The sequence below is a fragment of the Podarcis raffonei genome, chromosome 9 (genome assembly GCF_027172205.1).
Source record: "Podarcis raffonei isolate rPodRaf1 chromosome 9, rPodRaf1.pri, whole genome shotgun sequence".
Classification (NCBI taxonomy): Eukaryota; Metazoa; Chordata; class Lepidosauria; order Squamata; family Lacertidae; genus Podarcis; species Podarcis raffonei.
The window spans coordinates 49,096,472-49,117,998 of record NC_070610.1 but is presented as its reverse complement, the minus strand read 5'-3'; positions in this window follow the sequence as shown (position 1 = coordinate 49,117,998).

Below are 21,527 nucleotides of genomic sequence, written 5' to 3'. Positions count from 1 at the left end.
CCAGCAAAATCTGGAGGGCCACCAGTTAGTCCCCACTGAAATAAATGCAAGTCAATACTGGAAAACCATTGCACTCTTGTTTAACTTAACTGCTGTTTGTTGCAATAGGGTTTGTGTTGAAGAAATTCTAGGCAGATTATACCGCCCATGTCAGTTAATGAGGCAGAGATGCTATCTGCATTTTCTTCATGGGAAAAAAAATCTCTGAGTGAGGGTTTCATTTCCCAGCACAGATTTCCACCAAAGGCAGTTTGCATGAGAAAATTGGTTGGAATTACCATAAACATCAGAAGCTCTTGGGATCCCTGCTATATGGATCTTAAACTCTTGCCACGTTGGCCCCAAACTCATTATTTGCAGTGAGACTTTAGTTTCTTCAACTCATCTCTTCTTTCTGTTTCTAATCTGAATTCTTAAATATTTTTCATGGGCAAAGGATACATGAAACCCTCTATTCAATTTTTGTTCTAAACTAGCACGTTTCATCCTACACAGGTTTACCTTATGAATTCTAGTTACATGAAAGATTGAGTGCAAGGAGTCTCTGTGGTAAATCTGTAAGATTAATTAGTCCCTTTGGTAAACCAAAATCACCCATGGTTTTCATTGCAAAAGGTATTACCCTTCCCCCAATTACACACACATTATTTCTTAGTCGTAAGACAATATATTGCAACTCTGTAATTATTGCATCTGGCTGTTCAATTTAAATATATAATTGGTATAAAACAGTCTTTGTCATAGTCTGTTTCAATAAAGCTTGATGATGGGTTAAAAAATTGGTGTGTTCTTCTGTGGCAAACTTTTAATAATACAATAATTAAGAGGAAATTACATTAGAATATCCATAGGGCTTACCTTTAATGAAAGCAGGGTTTCTTTTGCTTGTTAATGCAATTTCAGCTTTGAGTTCTTCCCTCCAGTTTGGCCTCCCAAAATCACATTTCCCCAACCATCAGCAATAATACGTTAGTTAACCTTTGCTTAATGTAAGTTGAGAAAATAATTTTGAAAAACAGGAATAAAACCTTCAAAGTTAAAGCTAAAGATCAGTGAAACTTTAGCCATACATCTTTGCTTTAAAATGGCAATGAAAACCTTGTCATAAAAAATGAAAGTTGGCTAAAAGAATATGCACAATGAAAAGATTCCTTTCATATGGAAAGAAGGCATATATTACTTTTGTCAAAGCATTTATCCTTATTTCAAGACAATTCTCTTAAATGTCATTCTTTTTAAACATCCTGGCTGAATCGAGACACATCAAAGAAATGTTTCAGTTTAAAGCGTTGTAAATTTAAACAGGGAAAACAGGTAGAGAAAAACGGGACTCCACGTCACCATCTGGTGACACAATGTTATATTGCATATACAGCACAAAGAAATTGCTTTTTCTTTTCCAGCCTAGCTGAGTCCCCTGTTATGTTACCATTTCTGAAAGAGATAGCAGAGCAAGTGACCTTAATAATTTTACACTATATATGATTGGAACTGATAAAGATCAACTTTCATGATATTTGCACAGCTTTGTCTACAAAGTAAGGCCTCTCATGTGCTGCAGTCCTGAGTTATATATGACAGGGATGCACAACTTATGGCCTTTTAGATCTTGCTGAGCTCCAGTTCTTATCAGCCCCTGCCAGTATCACCAAAGGTCAGGGATGATGTTCAGCAATATCTTGAGGGCCACCTATTACCCACCTCTGATATCAAATCCAAACTCTTCTTCTCTTCTCTTCTGCTGTGGTATAAACCACTGAGCCTAGGACTTGCCAATTGGAAGGTCGGTGGTTTGAATCCCCGCAATGGGGTGAGCTTCCGTTGCTTGGTCCCTGCTCCTATCAATCTAGCAGTTCAAATGCTCATCAAAGTGCAAGTAGATAAATAGGTAAACGTTCCGGCAGGAAGGTAAACAGCGTTTCTGTGTGCTGCTCTGGTTTCACCAGAAGTGGCTTAGTCATGCTGGCCACATGACCCGGAAAAACTGTCTGCGGACGAACGTTGGCTCTCTCAGCCAGTAAAGCGAGATGAGCACCGCAACCCCAGAGTCTTTCCCGACTGGACTTAACTGTCAGGGATCCCTTACCTTTACCTTTTTAAGAAGGAAAAAGAGCCATAAAATTGACAGGGGACATGGCTCAGTGGTAGAGCATCTGCTTTGCATGTAGAAGGTCCTAAATCCACTCCCCAACATCTACAAATAGGACTGGGAGATACTCCCTGCCTGAAACCTTGGATAGTCACTTCCAATCAGTATAGACAACACTAAGTTTGATGGATCAATGAGCTGGCTTGGAATAAAGCAGCCTCCTTTGCCCATCAACAGCACCCAAACAGCACGACTGAGTGGGCACACAGATCACTTGATCTTGGTCTTCCTCACTATGGTGAGATGTATTGTATTTCTTTTAAAAATATATAGACATCATTTCCAAACTTAGATCTATATATATGAATAAGCTTCTGCAAATTTTACAGACATCTTAGCTCTCTTTTGCCTTCAGCTTTGGTGAAAGGTTTCCCCTTTCTTGATGATTTGTAAGAAGTGATCCCAGCTTTGGCTCCCTATCCACAACAAATGATCAAGGTCACCTGGCTGATTACCTTATCTAGATCCCACTGAAGTGTTGTTGTTTTCTTCAGATAACAGCACAGAGTAGGTATCTGCCATCAAAATGTGAACGTCAGCTCGAAATCTGTCCATGTCAGCTCATTTTATCTTAATTGCTTTACACAAAGCAGAAAAAATGTTTCAAATTAGTTTAATTAGTATGATGAACTTTAGGTTTGAGTGTATATACCTCTGCACACAGGCAGATAATTATACAAAACATACAGCATGCTGAATTGCAGCCTTTTTGGGCTGGGGGGAGTTCATCAAATTGCCATCTCTCCCTGCTCCCCTAAAGATGGCTGTTTGGACTATTTAGGCATTGAAGCTCCAGCATCACAACCCTGGAGCAGGAGCACAAAAAAGTTGTTCACTCCCTGCCTGGCCTTTCAGTAGACAGTGGAGCACCGCATTAGCCACAAAGTTGTCAGATGAAGAAATGGAATTGTTGGATGAGTAATGGAGGCACATCAGGTAACTGTTGACTGGAGGGCAGCTCCTCATTTTAAATGTTATATCTTCTTTGCTCTGTGAATCTTACATATTTAAGCTGGAGGAAGTGGACAGAGCATTGGCTAGCACTGAAGGAGAGCTCTGGGCAAGTATGAGTCAGGTGAAGGATAATTGAAAGTTTCTCTTTCCTTTGTGTAGACAGAAGAAATGTGTGTGTGTGTGTGTGTGTGTGTATAAATTGATTCAAAGGGATTTTATCATAGGATCTTGATTGATTAGGGAAATTGATTGAACTTCAGAGAATCAATTGATTGATTGATTGATTGATTGGGGGAAGTGATGGGAGGGATTAATCACACCCAGTCAATTGCAGAGTGACTTCATTGGGTTAATGCCAAAATACCATGTAAGCAATCAAATTTGGCTACAGATTTGGTGATGACACTGAGGACAAATGTAGCCTCTTCAAACACAGTGTGGACAAAGCTTCCTGACTAGGTAAATCATTTAATATTATTTAGAGGAAATACGAGAAACATTGCTGAAAATTGTTCTTCATTGCTGATGCAAATGTTTGCAAAAAGCATCTTTTCCTTTTGCTCAGGACTACTAAAATTATTTTTTTATCCACACCTTATAGGAACAGTTACTTGGTTATTATCATTTAAAAGAAAGAAAGAAAGAAAGAAAGAAAGAAAGAGAAAATGCCCATTTTAAGGAACCTGAACTGGCCTTTTTACAAAATGACGTATTTTTCCCATATTGACAGTGAAAGGCTCATAGCTGATGTTTGGGACAAATTATTCAATAGTACACATATAATCAAAGAGTTGTGGTGCCTTAAAGACTAGGAATTTATTGGGGCAAGAGCTTTTGTGGACTTCTTAGTTGGTAGATATATAAAACAACAAGACTTTTAGATTTAATATGTATTAATTTTACCTTCCAGTTGTGTTTTAATTCATATTCTTCTAGATTTATTGCTTCTACTTATTCTTAAGATTTTTTCCTGCATTTTTGGTGGGGGAAACTTTTAAAACTATAATCAAAGCTTGTTGGTTGCATTGCAAAATTTGGAGAAATGTGAATTTTGAGGTATAATGGTGTTTTGGTTATGTTTTGGGAAGTGCAAATTATGGCGTGTGAATTAAGATGTGATTGGAACTGAATTTCTTCTCCATCTCTATTTTGTTTTAACTGATTTTAACTGATTTTTAAAAACATGGTTTTAACACATTTCAGTATCATATTCTAATATTAATGTAACCTTCCCTGGGACCTTGTTTTAAAAGGTGGGTAACAAATCAAAATGAAAACAAAACCAAGACAAAATATGAAAAAACTGTAATGCTCTCTCTTGCAGTTTCTCATAGTTACCAATTATGAATTTTTACACTTCTGAAAAGACAGCTGATGGAAGAGAAGTAATGAAACATCATTAGGGAACCGAGGCTTCTAAATGATAGCAGGCAGCCTGTAGGCCATATCTGAAACTCTAAGCCTCCCCAACTGGCTGGTTGAGACTTTATTCTCCTTTTTCAGTTGGACCAGAATTTTTTTTCTACTTCTCCCAGTAGTTAGCTGCACTCTAGCTCCACCACAGTACGCTGACTGTTACTGCTCTGCATGATTATTATTTAGCTAATCACTTGTTTCCAGTAGACACAACAGAGGTAGTGGTTGTTTTGCAACCCTCATTTTAAAATTCTGGACTGATGGCTAACTATATTTCTTCTACTAGCCTGCCTTGTTCCATAAATCATGCAATTAGGATGATGGTGGAAGACCTTTAATCTTCATTTGTTCCAACCATTCAAGCTGTTTTGAAACTTTCATCTAAAACAACTAGACACACACTATCTGAGATGAGATGTAAACTCAAAGAATACATTGGGTATAATTTCACAATGGTTGCTGCTGTTGACGAATTGGGGAGAATTTGGGAGAAGACATGCTTTAGTGCTCGCAGTTCGTGTGCAATGTGGCATAAGCATCCACATGCATTGCATGTCACGGTGTTATCTATGTTCTGCATCAGATAATGATTTTTCATTTCATGCTGAAATTAAAAGCTGCAGTGTTTCAAAAGAGTCACACACCCTTATCCTCATTTGTCAACTTGCTGAAGCCGAGATAGCTTCTTCCTCCCCTTCTATGAGGAATTGAGACATGATTTATGCTGCTAAATATTGAAAAGGACAGCTTAAATTGTTTGGCATCTAACCTATTTAATGACATCTATTTTTCCTCTCTTGAGTGGCTACTACTCACGTCCTGCTGGCATGAGAAGTACCTTATGCAATGAGCAGTGTGCACACACTAGGAAATGGGGGCTTCACATATGTTTTGTTGACAGTTCCCTTTTCAAATGGCATAATTGCCAAAGACCCCTCAGCTAAATGATGATTGTTCAGTGCTCATGACAGAAATGCACTAGAATGACAGATTATTTTGGATGCTTCTTGAGAAAAATGTGTGTTTACTTGTGGATATCCCAGAGATGGATGTACCAGAAAGAACTGAAAGTAAAGCAAGACAGAAAATGCTCAAGTGTGGAGAGAATGGCACCCATAGGAAGTTTTCTTATGCTAGACCAGGGTATTTGTCCAACTAGCCCAGTAGTGTCTATTCAGACTGGCAGCATCTCTCCCAGGACCTCAGCTCTAGGTCTTTCCCATTGTTTGCAACCTATCTGATTCTTTTAACTAGCAATGCCAGAGATTTATCCTGTGACTATCTGTATTCAAAGTGTGCGATCTACCAATGGTCTCTCTCTTCATTGGTGAATAAGATGATGATCCCACCACTTTGTTCTTTGCAGCAAACCAATGGAATCACCATGTTCTCATTCTCCAATGAAATTTCAATTGACCAAAATAGTTTTCAATGGTAGTCAAGGCTGTATCTCTTCTCTTAGAACAGTAAGTCCGCCACTACCTTCTACTAACTGTAGAACTGGGGAGCTATTTGGCCTTGGTATTCAGTTAACTCCTTAGTAATCAGCACGTGGAATTTGCTGGATGTATTTGTCTAGCCAATTTGAAGTACGTGTGTTGTGTAACTTCTAATTGCCATAATCCTTTGAAGACTTTTTCCAGCAATATCTATACCTTATGGTAGCTATTATGGCAGGACTTCTTCCTACTCAATCAAACCATTGTAAGCTCAAGATCATGAGAGAGGCTTCAACTAATTCTGGCATCTAGTGACTGCTCCTGTTTCTAAGAGGTTGATGGCACGGACTCTTCCCATATGACCTTGGGAACAGCATGAGGGGGGAATCAACACTACAGTTTCTAACCTGGCAAGTCTTGCATGGCATGAAATAAAATTTGCCTGAAATCAATCAGATATATGATTTTTTCTACAAAGAAAGGGCCAGTTCTATAATTAGGCAGAATCTTGTGCGACTAATTTTGAGTTTCATGAAAGGGGAAGAAATGATTCATTATTTAATATATTATTTTTGTACTTCTACTGCCAGAGGAGAGGTGCTTGTGCATGTTTTAAGCCTCAGGCACCAAAAAAATATTGACTGGTTTTAAGTAATATTCATCTTGACTTGGTAGTGATGGTGGTGCCATTTTTCTGCTTTGCCTCAGGCAGCAAAATGTCTTGGGCAGGCGCTAAGAAGAGAGAATGGGCAGTATTGTAAATGTTGACAGTTTATATTTGAACAGTGTTGAAATCATTATTTTTGTGCTGTCATGTTTCAGGGATTCTCTGCCATTATTACTGAGAATAATCTAGGGGGGAAGTCAATATTTGGGGAGCTGAAGACCAAAGTACAAACAATTTATTTGATTCCTCGGCTTTTATTTAAATATTTTGACAGACCTTATAGTTCACTGCTTTAAAGTGGGTGTCTGCGAGCAAGAGATTAATTTGTGCTTATTTTAATTGTTGGATTCTACTGCAGTGGTTGCTGCATTAAAAAAAACAAAGCAAATTCAACCCATAAATAAAATATGAATTCAAACAAATGAGTAATAATTAATATGTCAGCCTAAAGGCAATTTGTGTTTTGTATTAGAGGCTATTTATGGTGTGCAAATGAAGTCAGATTCATATTTCTCAGATGGTTTGGGGCATTTGGCCTTTGTTGTTCCTTAATGTAAAGTCTTGCTTCTTAAGTATATATTGAGCCCCACATTTTTCATTTGATGTTTTCCAGATGTGATTTCTTACACAAATATTTCAGATTCCTTTGCTAACAAAGAGTCCTAGGGGCTCACACAGTTATTTCCATCAGAGTAACTTCTTTATCACCACATAGATTTGCTTCATCTTCTAAACACTGTTGACACAACCTTGTCCTTTGTAGACAAACTGGGCAACATGTAGAAGAAAAAGCCAGAGCCATTTGTACTACGTGAAGGATGCAGGTGGGGCTGGACCACTTCTTTGGTAAGTGGAATGCATGGGTCAGGGAATGACTAAACTGATATGGTGAATAACTCATAATCCTTATAGTCTGAAGCTGGGACTCCATTGTGTCTCTGTGCTTCTGTGTGTGCACTTTCATACAGGAAGGATGACCACAATTTTATATCCACATTTTCCACCCACTGTCACCATCATGCTTTCTACTGATTGTCTCCATGAACTTACTGTTACAAGCCACCCCAAGTGGTGTATGAGACTTCAGGACTTGCAGGCATTCACCCAGCAGTTATGTTTCCTTTGCAAAATTAGGCACAACAGAGGTGGTGTATATTCATGACATATGGTTGATTTGCATATATATGCTGTTATAGTTATCTGTTGTCTAAACCACCAGGGAAAATAGCTTAGTATGTAATAGAAATTCCCTTCCCTTCTGTGGGTGTAGTTAAAACCTTAGTCTTGCCTGGATAGCAAATGCTAGCTGCTATCTAGAGTTTCTGCTCTGCTGTTCATCAATAGATGCAGCTACTGAAGCTCTCCTGGCTCCTGCTGCTTCCTAGTATGAAGGCCAACTGATTGCAAGGCTTCCTCATACAGTGAGTAACAACAACAACATCATCATCAACAACAACAATTTTATATTTTATACCTCTCCCATCTGGCTGGGTTGCCCCAGCCACTCTGGGCAGCTTCCAACACAAATAAAAAAAACATAAGAAAACATCAAACACTAAAAACCTCCTGACACAAGGCTGCCTTCAGATGTCTTCTAAAAGTCGTATAGTTATTTATTTCCTTGACAGATGATGGGAGGGTGTTCCACAGGGAGGGTGCCACTGCTGACAAATCCCTCTGCCTGGCTTCCTGTAACTTCACTTCTTGCAGTGAGGGAATCACCAGAAGGCCCTCAGAGTTGGACCTCAGTGTCCAGGCTGAACAATTGGGGTGGAAATGCTCCTTCAGGTATACAGGGCCAAGACCATTTAGGGCTTTAAAGGTCAGTACCAAAACTTTGAATTGTGCTCAGAAAAGTACCGGCAACCCGTGTAGATCTTTTAGGATCAGGGTTATGTGGTACCAGTGGCCACTCCCAGTCACCAGTCTAGCTGTCACATTTCAAATTAGTTGTAGTTTTGAGTCAACTTCAATCCCCACCCAGCCATGAAACTTACTGGGTGACCTTATACCAGTTGTGTTTTCTCAGTCTATTCTACCTCAGAGGGTTGTTGAGAAGATGAAATTAAGGGTGATGAACCGTGTTCTTTGTCTTCAACTTCTTAGAGGAAAGGTAAGATAGAAATATAATAATAAAGAAATGAAATAAATATGTTAGTATAAAAAAGTTTCTTTGTTGAGTTAAACTCAAGTCCTGGTACTATTGTCTCTCCCCGCTGAATGGAAACTTTATTTTAATTATTCTACCTTAAAATGGATTGTCAGATTAAATTCACCTACCAAGTGTTATCAACTGGTCCTGGCATTTGTATTCATGCTTGAAGATGTCCATATTCATTAGTGGATTTCTTTAGCTTAACAAACCTTGGAATTAAATGCAACCCACAAAGCAAGCATTTATCATTTGGAGATACAACCGAGAGCTAGTTCTGTTAAAGGAATGTATTGTTTCAGCCATTAGCAGTCCAATCTGATTAGGAGACTCAATCTGTTTCTGGTGGGAACCACTGCAAGCACAACAACATCATTACCATCTGTGTCCTCAGCAGAGACTTCATATCTGAGCACTTAGCATTTCAAAAATCCTACAGATGTTGATAATGCATTATTCATTTCAAGACTGCCACAGCTGTGTACTTTCCAGTGCATTTTCCAGGCAATCTGTCCTTAGACTCTAATTTGAGCACTGTGGATTGGAGTGTAATACTGAGGCTTATGAATGGGCTAAGGTTCAGTGTGGGCCTCCATTGTAAAACCCAAAGGTTAGTGAAAAAAAGGGTATGTCAGTACTCATTTTTGGTATTCCAGTTTATAATGTGATGAATAAAACCATGCATCATGACTCTGCACCTGTGTGTGTGTGTGTGTGTGTGTGTGTGTACACATATAGTAAGGGGCCAAGACACTACGATGACAGAAAAAAGCAGAAAGGCAAATTAAGAAGTATGGCAAAAGAAGATGGAAACAGAAGGTGGAAAATGGGTGGAAACTATCCATAAAATATGTCACAATTTTAGGCCTTTCAAAACTTTGTTCCTTTATCATACCCCCCCACACACACATTTTATCCACTACTAAATCATTTCTTTGTCACAACTTTGCTACTTCAAGGGTGACATACTTTATGGACTGACACAAGAGAGGCTGTAAGGAATTCAGGAAATACTATTTTCTTTGTGTATGTTTGGAACAAATACAGGGAAAATGAAAGCCACAGCATTGCATCACCACCTATGAACAGGTACATGATTACATGGGAGTCCTTTGGTTGTTACATATCCATTTGTTGAAGATCAACAATGATCTTAGAGGTTCAATATCATCTTTCCTAAGAACGGGGCTACGTGCCTCTCCCCCCCCCCAACTTTAGGCAGACAGCTCAAGCATCAAATTCTAGGGGACAAGAAAAGGTGGTGAGGTGTTAGATGACAGAAGTTTGTGTGCCATGTAGCTTACACAATGTTCTCTAAGCTGGCCTGCCTTCCATGGATGCAGTAGAAAATACTGGTAATGGAAATTCACCTGCCAATCAAGTTAGCCTCTGAACATGGAATGGAAAGGGGCACGAACAGTATTCAGCATCCTCCTGTTGGACAAAGCAAGATTTTTTATTTTTGCTACTGGAGCACATTTTTAGAATGTTAATATAAGAAACATAGTGCTCCTTAAAACTGTGTTGGTGAATACTGTAAATGGAAGAATATTACATGCTGGGTATTTTTCCATTTTGTGTGTAACCGCCCCCGCCAAGCCTCTGACAAGTCATGGGTATTGAAATACTACAGTTACTTTACTTTCCAAAGTTATAAGCCAGGCAAATCTAGGAAGATTTGGCAAAAAGTTATTTCTGTCTTCCCATGTGTATGTACAGAAATAACTCCTAAAGGCAGAATGCTAATTTATCAGAGGCAAATAATTTATCATCCCATTAGAATTCAACATATACTATAGAGTTTCCTCTGGTAGAAAACCATTTCAGCTTTCTAGTGCCAGCAACTTTGTCATTTCATAAATAATGTTTTTCAATTGTCATGTCTTGTTAGCAGCAAAAGCAACTCTTGTCATTTCCATTTAATTATATATCATGTTTTTAAAAGAATACTCCAATTGTGTGAGTAAATAGCACCGTGTCTTACTGCAATAGCACTTCATCTCTGGAGATAAGAGTCACAAATGGAAATGTGTATGGTCTCATCATCACTGATGTGGGAAGTGAACGTTGTTTAAATTGGAAAACAAAACAAAAAGAACCCCCTCTGGTTAGGAAAACTAACACAATTAGTGGCCTTCTCTGAGTGAAATGTCAAGGCTAGAATGACAGGGGTGTTTTATAGATATGCAAATACTGTAGAGAGGTAGAATATTGATGGAAACATCACACCATGCTTGGCTCCCTTTTCTTCAATGCTGTCAATTCTGAAGATAGATGCACTATAAAAGGAAAACTCATGGAGCAGGGGTAGCCAAAATGATGTCCTCTAGAGGGCATTGGACTCCAATTCCCACCCACCCCACCCAGCATGTCCAATGGTCAGGTATGATGGAAACTGTAGTTCAGCAACATCTGGAGCCTAGCCCTGTTGATGACTGTCTAACTCATGAATGCAATTGTCAAGCATTCAATGCAATTGTTCGTCAAGGCCCAACAGTCTTACTCATCTATTCCTGCTCAGAAAGAGGTTGTCTTCTTTCTGTTTCAGGTATCCAACTGCATTCTCCTGGCAAAAGCTGTAGACAGCAGCAGTAATAATTTCTGATATTGGGTATAACCCTGGTGTTGCTTACTGTGTGTTGTTATTTCACTTTTATGTATATGTAAATGCTTCTTTATATGTCAGGGCCCCGCCCTCACAGGGAAAAGGTCTGCAAGGCAAGGAGGTCTTCCAGGGCTCACAGACAACATGGTCTCTGGCTTCTTCAACAGCCTCAGTTTGCTTAGCCCCAAGTGACATCAGCCTTCCTTTTGAAACTACTGTGAAAATGGAAATGAAAGTACTAAACTGAAAGTTACACATTAGTTTCTGAAACTAAGCACAACTCTGGTCTTCAGTACATCTGTCTCTGCTTGTGGCTGGCAGTTCTGCATTTATCCAAAGGTTGGACAATTTCTCTGCTACCTTCTAGCACTATATTTCTAGGGCTATCCTGGGCAACAAATGGAATTTGCTGCAGTTATGTGGTTGAATTCCCTAAATTAAGAGTGAAAAGTTGTTGTCTTCATCCAACTTGGAATGTATTAGTAATGAAAATAGATTGTTGTAAATGTTTTGCACTTTGTATCATTAATAATCAGCATGGTTTTAGTACTTGTCCTGACAATCTTGTTAAAGACTAAAGTCAAATTGTCCCCTCTCTTCTTCTTCTTTTTTTGGTGCTAGACTTGTTTTCCATAAATTGCCAGAAAACAATTTATTCAATCCATCTTTCTTCAGTAATTGATTATGCGGATATTATTTATCGTACTGCTGCAAGCACGTCTTGGCATAAATTGGATGTGCTTTATCATTCCATGTTACATTGTATTTACAAATGTTCCATTTTCTGCTCATCACGGATGACTTTATTCCATGGTAAACTGGTCTTCATTAGGCAGTTTCTAGGCATTAGCATTTATCAGTGAGGGAATTTGGAGAAAAGCCCCACAATGCTTTCCATCTTTATCACATTTCTTTCCCCAACAAATGTGTTCTCAAATCCCCAGGCACTCTTTACAGTTCTTCTGCACATAAAATTTTAATACACTACAAAATATCCTTTTCTCTCCCCGTGCTGTTCTACTCCTGCTTTCCCACCTATTCGTTATTGTTCAAAGTAGCATTAAAGTTTACAGGCTATTTCAACTCTGCTAATTAAAATAAAACAACATAGTTTATATAGTGTGTGGCTGCAATTTGTCTTGAGACGACATTTATCAGGTCATCCTTGTTAAGGAGCAATGAAGTTGTCAATGTAACAATTTACTTGTTTAAGGGAAGGGTGAATTGGATATCTAAACTGTTTACTTTCCTTTATTTAGACATGAATAGTGACCTTACATTATCCATTTGAGATGACCCTTAATGCAAGAGACTCACACTTTTTTTCAGAAGGTCTTCCAGAGAACAAGAATCCTCAGCTGTTCACCAACGATATAATTCTGGTTCAAAAACCTTTTCTATTGGGTGATACAACAACTTTGCAATATAACAGACTTTCAGTTTGACTGGCAAGTGACAACAGCCACTTATTCTATCTATTATCTGAAAGACAGGAAATAAGTAAATGTAAATATATGTGATCTTGGCATACTAACCTATAAAGGTCCACGTCTACACTTAAGTCACTATACTTAGCACTTTTTTGCTTTCTGTGGGTCTAAATTCCCCACCCCAAAATATTTTTATTCAACCACTTTGCCTCAGCCCTGGGTTGATTATAAAATTTAATGCTTTATATTTCTATCATAAATTTTTCTTTCATCATGGAACACCAGGTACCATATACAGTGGACCTTGGGTTACAGACGCTTCAGGTTACAGACTCCACTAACCCAGAAATAGTACCTCAGGTTAAGAACTTTGCTTCAGGATGAGAACAGAAATTGTGCGTTGGCGGTGCATTGGCAGCAGGAGGCCCAATTAGCTAAAGTGGTACCTCAGGTTAAGAACTAAGTACGGACCTCTAGAATGAATTAAGTTCTTAACCCGAGGTACCACTGTATGTAGTTCCCAGGCAGTCATCTATCCAAGCACTGACGCAGTCTCAAACCGGTTTAGTTTCAGTAAGGTACCTTAGCAAAGTTAGGGCTGCCGTACGTCTGGATGTTCCGGGACATCCTGAAATCCTGGACTGGGATTTCAAAGGTGGAATTGATGTCGGGGGAATTTCCAAAAGGCAGCATTTTCTCCTAGATTGAAAAATCTCAATCAAAAGCTCAACAACTTTGGGGTTTTCCTTTAAAAAGCTCAAAACTTTGGGGGTGTCCTGGTTTTTACTTTTTGAAATATGGCAAGGTACTTCAGCAAGATACTTAGTTTCATCCATATATACCTTCTGACCATACTGTGGGCCCAACATTTTGACACCCACATATCCTTACAGCAGCCTGTATTGTGCTACTGGTATAATACAGGAGAGAGAGGAAGTGGCAAGTGAACTTTGCATTATGTAGGAAATGCAAAAAATAGAACTATGGAAACTTCGCTTCTCCGTGTTGTTCCTAATAAAGATGTGTGTAGTGTCACTGCTACTAGAGCTGACACCTAGTGGGAACAATGGTAGCTCAGCAGTAGAGCAGAAGGTCCCAGAAGGTTCCCAAATCTTGCTAGAAGTGGGAAAGTTTCCTGTTTGAGAGCCAGTGTGGTGTAGTGGTTAAGAGTGGTAGTCTTGTAATTTGATTAACCGGGTTCGAGTCTCCACTCCTCCACATGCTGCTCCTGGGTGACCTTGGGCCAGTCACACTTCTTTGAAGTCTCTCAGCCCCACTCACCTCACAGAGTGTTTGTTGTGGGGGAGGAAGGGAAAGGAGAAGGTTAGCCGCTTTGAGACTCCTTAGGGTAGTGATAAAGCGGGATATCAAATCCAAACTCTTCTTCTTCTGTTTGAAACCTTGGAGAGCTTTCAATACTCAGTGTAGATGATACAGAGCTTGATGGGCCAAGGGCAGTTTCTTGTGGCCGTAGTGTGATGTAGTGTAGGCTGATGTAATTATACTTGAGTATTACAGTGCAAGTTTTTGGAGTGGACCAAATGGGTTAGGTATTTAAAGAGTCATGGCATGGGTGTGTTCTGTTGAATTGGAATCACTGGTGAACAGCTTGCTGCAGTTATATTTTTAATGAATATTGAAAGCTTAAGTGCCATCGTTTCCCATATCACTTTTCCCCGTCAAATGATTTATTGACCACTTATACATGATACATTCTCCTGTCATGGATAGCACATCATATATTTATTTTCATGAATAATGGGCACCGTTTTAATTGATAGCTTCATACTGAGGAATAGATTTATTTCTACCATGAATAAAACTGCTCACAATATATAGCTAGTATAAATTATTCCACCACTTATTCTAGTTTTCCTTTTGCAACCCAACAGGCTGCTAATCTTAACAGAAATCAATCAAAGAATTCTAATACATTGCTATCCAGCCATCTCTGTGAAGCGCACCAAAACATTGCTCCCTCCATAATGTTTTCAAAATGTGTGTTAAATGATGTTGCCAAGAGCCTTTGCTGAATCAAGAAACTTCTGACTTCCTCTGATAGATCTCTCTGTGAGCCACCCGTGTTTCATTTGCTTTTAGTTTATTTGTCTTCCCTTGACACCCTACCTGCCTGCCTACCCTGGACTCATTTATTACACTAGGTTTGCAACTCACAGCCTTCTTGTTAAAAGAATATGTGAAACTCATCGCTTTCAAGAAATAAAGTTAGCATTCATTCATTGACCTGACATTCTGGTATTGATACTCTATATAACCCTGAAAAAGACAGCTAATTGATCATTATTATTTTAAAAAATTAATTAGCGATACTAGTGTATTTTTCCTGAGCTTGGGAACACAAATTAATTTTTTTCTGATGGGGGGCATACAGTCAGACTCAAAAGGAGCAGTGTGTTTTGCAGCCCTAATATTTGAGCAGCCACAACATTTGAGCAAGAGAAGAATTTGTAGCTTCCTTCCTTCTTCTGTGTGATCTTCTTTTATCACCAAATATCACCCTGCCAAATACTTGACTCTTAAACAACCTCCTTCTGACCCCCTAACTCATTGGCCAGAGGAAACGTAAGACCACACTCCCACCATTGAACATGGAAGGGAAAGGATGAGTGTGTTTGGGGGTAACAGATGGGGATTTGTAGGTTAGTGCAGACGGGTTAGACTTGCAAGGAAGTGAAATTATTCTAAGCCCTCAGATTGGTTCACCAAATGTTCATTATTATTATTTTTGACTTGAATTTTTTGAGGAAATCTTGTGGCAAAATGTGGAGAGTATCTCAGCTCTAAAAGAGATACAAATCACGAGAGAGGAAGAGGGGTTGACAAGCTCTGAAATCTCTTTAGTGGTCTCTGACATTCTTTGTCTCTGCAAATGATCTTACTGCACTATGAAAGTTACATGTCATTGCTTCATTCTTGAAACAGCACCACTGAATAATAAAAAAATGCAACAGCTCACATTTCTGTACATGTGTCAGAAATGTACATGGTTTCCTGTGATAGGATTTAAAATGGAATTGGAGTGCCACAGAGCACAGTGGAGAATATTATTAAAACCTAACAAACAGAACCTTTTGAACAATTGCATTGCAATGCATTGACCCAGATATTATCACAATATGTTGACCTGTCAGCAGTATTAGATATCTGTGAGTTCTTTCTTTCTTTTGAATCCTGATGCATCTTCAAATATTTCATTTTAAACATAGCTTTTGGCATCTATGATGCATTTAAATGTAATAATTAATATCTGAGATCCCCCCCATGTAGTTGACTATTATTGATTCCTGAAATGGTTGGCATCCATTTGTTTCAAAAGACCTGAAGTCAAACTGCTGCATTAGCAGCACCAAAGTGACCTCTCCATGGTGCAAGCATGGACAATGTATATGGAGGTCCTGCACTGCCCAGACAACAAAACCCTTCTCTCAGCCTTGCTGATGTGGTCCAAAGAAAGCAGAGCAATACGTTTGGCACCAGCTTGGCTGCAAGAGTTGTCGGAAGGAGGTGTGCAATGCACCATCCAACCAACTTAGGTATTCCATTCTGGATTTTTGTAGGTCTGTCTTCTTAGCATTTTCTTCTCTCAAAGATACCCCACAAAACAGTGGAGGTTTAGGATCAGAGTTTTCCTTCTCCTAGAGGGACTATCTACGCAGGTTGATGAGCTCCATCTGCCCTCACTTCCCTCTACAACATGTACAGAAACCAACTCCTTGACTGATGGACTCACTATTGGGTCCTCAATCACTATTGGATCTGCTCAATCCACTAGATCCTGTCTTCACATGCAAGGGAAGTCCATAACTTATTGAGGGGTTAAGACCCATTTGCTACCCACACCTGGTTTAGCCAGCCAGTCAAAGCCATTTTCTGGGGTACAGCCACTGTCGTATGCTGACAACTTCTAGGAGCCGTAGGGGAGAGCTGAGTGGAGGATGGGGACCAAAGGTGGTCAAACTACCCCAGAAAGAGCATATGTTTCTACCCTAATACTCCAGATACCCCATTCCTGAAATTAGTCACTTATATTTCAATACTATATTCTCTAATCAGGAGTCTAATGTATTTCCTTAACCCTGCAGCTAAAGTATTGTTATCTGAATTCGTGGGCACTCACTGCTGAACTCAGATAACTACAAACCATGTGCAACAGCCTCCAAGGAGCCCTACTTCTTGGTTTTACTGTCTCTTTGGGATTACAAATGCAAGGGGGATGTCAAGTACCTGCTAGGCATGCTAGGTCTATGGGGATGCTGCTTGTTTCCAAAGCCCTGTGGGATTGCCTCTCTACATGGGGATTAGGGTGTACAACATCCTCCTGTGCTACAGTGGTCTGTATTAAAATTACGTGTGGGGAAATCAGTCACAAAATAGGAAAAGCATCACTGGAAGGAATAGGGAGAATGGGAGAACTCTGAAATAAGATTTGTTCCAGGTTTGATATGTTCCAGGACAAATCATTCCTTGGAGTCAACAGGAATCACTATAGTGTCCCATACATTTAATGATAATTGCTGCTTAAAAATGTGCCCCTAAGGAAAGATTTTTCAGTAATACATATCAGGCCTGAAATAAATATTTTTTTCAAGCACCTGGAGTGCCCCGTTTCCCATAAGCACCAACTCCTGGGGGAACAGGTCCCTTACCCCCCAAAAAAATATTTGAGGGGGCATTGATGGACATTGCTGCCTTTCTTTTTCTTCTACATTTGGACTTCATTTTCCAACAAGTCTTGTAAACAAACTTGTAAAAGAGATCTGGGATTGGGCAAAAACCCTCTAGCGTTGTTTCTTATGGCCTTTGTGGTTGGAGGAGAGAGAGAGAAAGAGAGAGAGAATGAGACCAGTCAACATCATAAAGCTGTTTTGGGATAAAAAGTGGGGTAATGGGGGAATAATCCATTTCACCAGCACTAGGCACCTCTGTTGATAGGATAGGAGAAGGGGCTTATCTGCGCCTCCTCCGATATATATCTATATATCTCTATCTCTATCATCTGTCTATCATCTATAAAATTGGTGTCCCTTCCCCATCCTTTTCCTTGACCCCTTACATTGCCAGATTGGATTAGGTCCCTTTATAAAAAGAGCAGATTAATGGGGAACCCAAAGTTATGTTGAGAGTCTGTCTCTCCATCTTTTGTAGCATGTCCAATAATAATAAAAAATCATTGGAACCTTAATAAAATTACTAATTGCAAGGCAAATATCAGAGCAATTAACAGAGACTAACAAGCTAATTATGAGTAACCTGAAATATCACCCAGAAGACTCGTTAAGCCCAAGCATGAATAATAACATTTAGGACATGAAATGTATTTTTAAAAGGAGGATTAATTTTTAAAGGAAAAAAGTGGGATATAAACATGGAAATAAATATAAAATATATTGAATATACATGTGTAATTGTCATGATTATTTAAAAGAAGAGGTACTGTATAATGTGTCATGATATATAAATGCCCTATTTATTGCTTTTATTTAATTCATGGTCCCTTATCAGCTGCAGCAAACTGTCCTCCTTTCTATATTGGAATTTCAACTGCTATGCCTTTTCTGTGGCATGGCTATACATAGCTTTTGTTTTAGCCAGAACTCACCAGAACTCAGTTCCAGCACCTCTCAGGTGAGTTCTGGCACTTCTTTTTCTATAAAAATAGCACTGGCTGCAACCCTATTGTCACTAAGCGGTAAGGCTGCAATCCTATACACAACCAGGGAGTAAGTACCATTGAACTGAATACTGTTAGTCCAATGGAACTGAGTGGGCTTTCCTTCAGATATAATGTGCTTAAGACTGTGCTGTAATAATACTATCTAGAATAGTTCCAACTCAATAATCACTTGCACTAGAACAAAATATTAAAAGTCAATGGCTATACTCTAGATTAAGTCGTTCCAGGATTGCAGAGAGTATCTTTCCTAGATGTTATAATGGCTCAGCTAAGAAACACCCACTCCAAAAACCTTCATGCAGGTGTAACGACTGTCAGGAGGGACAGTAAATGCTTTTGAACAGATTGTTTCCACTAAAGAGACTTGTGTTTTAGCTGATGTGATCTTGCAGGCAATTGTTCACCCACATGCACCACTGCCCATAAAATGATAGAATAATTTATATCACTATTCTTATTAAGCACAGAGCAACATCCCTAGGGATGACATATCTCTTGCGCTTGAAATAGGAAGGGACAGATTTCTCAGTCTACAATAGCTCTGCAAAGGAAAATACCTATCTACCAGCTTGTGTTAGTCTAATGGTGACTGAAAAGTGATGAGAAAAGAAACAGTCTTATTATTGTACAGGGAAAGAATGGTGGGGAAGGTGAAGTTTCATGCCAAAGGCTACAGTGACCCTTATTCTGTTGTCTCCCAGGATTTATTTGTTAGCCATTGATGTTAAATAATCTACAAATGCTGATATTCAGGTATTCCGACAAGCCTCGCAAAATGGTGCCATTGCAACATGACTTCCAAGCACATGGGATATTGAATCGCATGGGCAATTTCCTCTTACTCCAAAGCAGCTGTAACCTTCAAATGAAGAAAGGAAGTTCACATGGGGTGCTTAATTTTTTTTCCAGCAGGGCCTTTTCCCTGTCAAAATCACACATGCTATAAGCTGGTCCATATCTTTCTCCCTGTAGGATGAAAAGCAGTTGGGCATGATCTAGTTAGTTAACGATGCAGCCCTGAGGCAAAGCCTGGTGGGGGACTGTTCATTTCCTCCCAGGTAGTGGAGCTCAAGCCACTTCACATGGGCATCTAGTTGAACACTGCAAGAATGAGATGCTAGATTAGATTAGCCTCTGGCTTGAAACAGCAGGCTCTTCCTACGCTCTTAACACACAGGCTTTTAGCTCAAATGGAAGCTTATGTATTTGACTTTCTCATCTGAAATTAGACCAAGGAGTCGCCCCAGAACAACTTCTGAGATTCAGGAGGCCTAGGTTGGAGTTAATGTGCTGAAGGTAAACGGTATTCAGTCATAATAAAAGGTGTCCCTTCAAAACCCACCCCCAGGAAGCCCACACTGATGTGTAGATTTGTCAGACAATGCCAGCTGCCATATCCTATCACACCACCTCCTGATAGTGAATTTATTCTCACTTTTCCAATGAATTGCAATTTCCATCAATGTCATTGCCTGTTAGGGTGGCTGGTTTCATTTCTTCTTCCAGCCCTGCATGGCCCCTCCAATGTTTTAATGGGTGCTTTAATTAGAGCAGCAAGGCCTAGAGCTCTTGCTTCTGTTGTCACCATGTTTCCCCACTCCTAGCACATGCTCCAAATGTCACTTCAGATAAAATTGCTCTGTCAGCTCTCATTTGCTTGCTTTTAACAGGACAGGGACCAAACCTAGGGCATCCATCGAAATCAACCACTGAGTCATGCCATCTCTGTCAGCCTGGGGTGATCAGGAGGAAGAAAACCACATCTGGGGCAGAGAGGGAATGCTAAGCTGACGGCCTTCTGTATAAAACAGGTATTTCAGGGATGCTGCACTACAATTCCCATCACCCATGACCATTGGCCACATTGGTTGGGCCTGATGGATGTTAGAATCCAAACACATCTAGAGAGCCACATGTTCCTCACCCTTGATAGATTCAAAGCAATTTTATACTGAAAAATTCCAACTTCATTGCAGACATAGTACATGCTGGTGTAGCTTCAATCTCTGAATTTGGAAACTGCTAGTAGGAAACACAGAGTCAGCATGTTGCAAAAACAAAACAAAACAAAACGTGAGACATCGGTGAGATGACATCGGTGAACTAGTAGACAAGATAAATATATATTACTTATATATTACTTTGTTTCCTCACCATTTCAATATCATTAACTACAGAATTTTTTAAAAAGACATTTTGATGTATAAAAAAGCTTAAATCACAGAGGCAAATCTCTCCACCATCACTCCTTCAGTATACAGCAGAGATTTCAAATGCATATTTCATATTCTCTCTCTCTAAGGTCACTTGAAGATTTGCTCAGGGGCGGAGTGCAGATAATGCAGTGGGAATTTGCATTGCAAGCATGAGACTGGCACTGCGATGAGATGATCTGCCTTTCAAATGAGAATGAAATTTCACCCTAATTCTGGGTGTCCTATAAAAGACATACATATTTCCAGGTTAAAGATAAGACACACGTTAATGATGGAAAAATTGCCTGCAATACATCTTAAAGTACTTTAGAATGAGGGTGGGGAAATCTCACAACCACACCAATTTCCTAAACCCCATTCCATTGCCCTCACAATTCCTGTGGAGATTGGGAATGCTTTTGAATGTTCAGTTTATGCCCTCTTCCAATAATAGGAAAGGGGCCACTATTTTAGGGAAATTGCTTAGTGACAGGGCACATCTGTAGCAGAGCTGTGCACTGGATCTGATCAGATCCCAAATCCCAATTTGGGCCACTTAGGTTGATCTAGAATTCAGCCAGATTGAGTTGAGGCAGTCCTGGTTTGGCCCAGGCCAGACTGGGTCCCCTGGAGTGATCTAGCTCCGTCAGGAGGGATGAGGGTATTTGCCAGCTGGGGGTGGAGGAGCCTGTGTTTATAAACAACAACAACAACAACAACAACAACAACAACAACAACAACAACAACAACAACAAATAAATATTCTGTGTGTGCTGAGCTGGCAGGACCAGTGACCTGTTGTCAAGCGCAGGTTGAGCAGCATGA